At 32.1% G+C, this 1,876-nt stretch overlaps 1 long non-coding RNA gene across 1 annotated transcript; it reads left to right on the forward strand.

The window, feature by feature from the left end:
- The first annotated feature begins 267 nt into the window (after positions 1–267).
- Positions 268–1,512, forward strand: LOC103523861. Its single transcript, XR_542089.3, has 2 exons — positions 268–321; positions 639–1,512. It is a non-coding gene; the product is annotated as an uncharacterized LOC103523861 (long non-coding RNA).
- Positions 1,513–1,876: the final 364 nt, after the last annotated feature.

Genomic DNA, 1,876 nt, shown 5'->3' on the forward strand with positions numbered 1-1,876 from the left:
TTTAAACCACGACGTAACCCTTTCAAACCTGTAATATAGAATTTGACTTTTTTCTCTTTCTTGTTTACTACCTTTAATCACAAAGTTCGTCAACCTTTTTGTTTCTTTAACCTAAGAATTCGTAATCCTTTTTCAATAACAGATTTGTGCCAGAAGACATAAACCCATGTCATATTATGTGTAAATACCAGAGCAAAAGTGGTTATTAAAATCAGTAGGAATCTTCGCGGACAATTCAAGGTAAAACTCAAACATCGTCCAATTGTCCCGAAAATTGTCAAAAAATGACACTTATTTGAGTCTCTACCCTCTCATAATTTGGTAAGTATGACGGCATAAAATGACACTCAAGCCCGACGCTTTATTAAGAGTCCCAGGTTCGATCCTCGGAGTGACCGAAGAAAATAATTATGGTGGAAATATCGTAGAAAATGGTAACTCTTACCACGAATAATATTCATTGAAGATACGGTCAGAATATCGAATTCCTTTCGTAAGGACATAATTATTTTGATGGAAGACTCAGTAATTTTGTGAAGTTCCATGAAATAAAATGAAAATAATAGTAAAGTCAAGACATAATTATGCCAAATAAATGAAAATAAATGACTACCCCTTGTTTGATTCTATTCTTTCAGATTGAGAGCACAAAGGATCAAATCAATCTGTCAGTCGCATTTTTTTCCCGCCAAAAATTCCAAAATTCAAAAAACTCCAAAACTCTCAAAAACACAAAACCCTCTTACGAACTTTTATCGAATTTTTCTTTTGTTTTACATTATTATTTTATTTACAATTTAGGCTCTAGATTGGAACTACGTATATCAGGTTCGAACCCTGAAATATTTTAAGAGTAAAACGCCCTGTTTGATAAAAAGAAAATCTGCGCTTTACTTCTGTTCTTTGGTTATTATTCAGATTAGATTGAAATGGCTGCTGAAACCCTTCAAGATATAGAAACAAAAAGGTGAAAAAAAAACTTTAAATCAACAATGGATTTTGATAGTTCTTGGAACGTCAATATCCAGGGACTTAATTTTATAAATTAAGACTAAATTTGAATCCGAGTAATGTACACTTGCGCGGAGGAAAAAAAAACTTTCGAAAGTAACAGGTTTTCTCATTAGAAAGTATACGAATAACCAAGGAAAGTGTGAGTCAAAGAGCAGTACTTTCTATAGGACCAAACGACCAGCTGTCGAGGAATTGAGTATCTATGACGAGAAACGATTAGGAAATAGGTAAAGACGATTATAAATCATTGAAAAGTTGTAACACGAACGATTGTACAGATTAGAAATTAGTTAACAACGAATGAAAGAAATTAGAAAATTAAACAAGAAAAGGAAGGAATTAGAAAGTCATAAAGAACAATTGTAATGGATGAGGAAATTGTCAAAGAAGATTGTAAACAATTGAAAGTTGTAAGCAACGCTTGAAAATGAGATAAAAAAAAGGGACAAAAACGAAAAGAGTCATAAATATTAAAGTAATTCATAAAGATTAGTAAAATTCATAAACTATCATTCCATTAGAGGTCTGCCTTGCTTTTACCAGCAGACATCTCAAGGTCCGGTCGATCTTCATGAATGCAGTTTGGTCCAAAATAACTCAATGTCTATCAAAAAGACTCAAAAATTGAGCAGAAGTTTTCGAAAATTCAGTCGCCAAAACAAATTAAGAACTGAATTACTATTTGTTAAATCATGAGACAATTTTCAAGTCTCGATTTTAGGCAGAATTTTCATCAGCCTCCAAAAAAACAGTTGGAATCCAATGACTCAAATTTTAGACAGAATTTTTATCAGCCTCCAAAAAAAAAACAGTTAGAAAAGAATGACTCAACTTGTGGGTGAAACACCACAATAAAATAAAT

Source organism: Diaphorina citri, unplaced genomic scaffold, assembly GCF_000475195.1.
Source record: "Diaphorina citri unplaced genomic scaffold, Diaci psyllid genome assembly version 1.1 scaffold48108, whole genome shotgun sequence".
NCBI lineage: Eukaryota > Metazoa > Arthropoda > Insecta > Hemiptera > Psyllidae > Diaphorina > Diaphorina citri.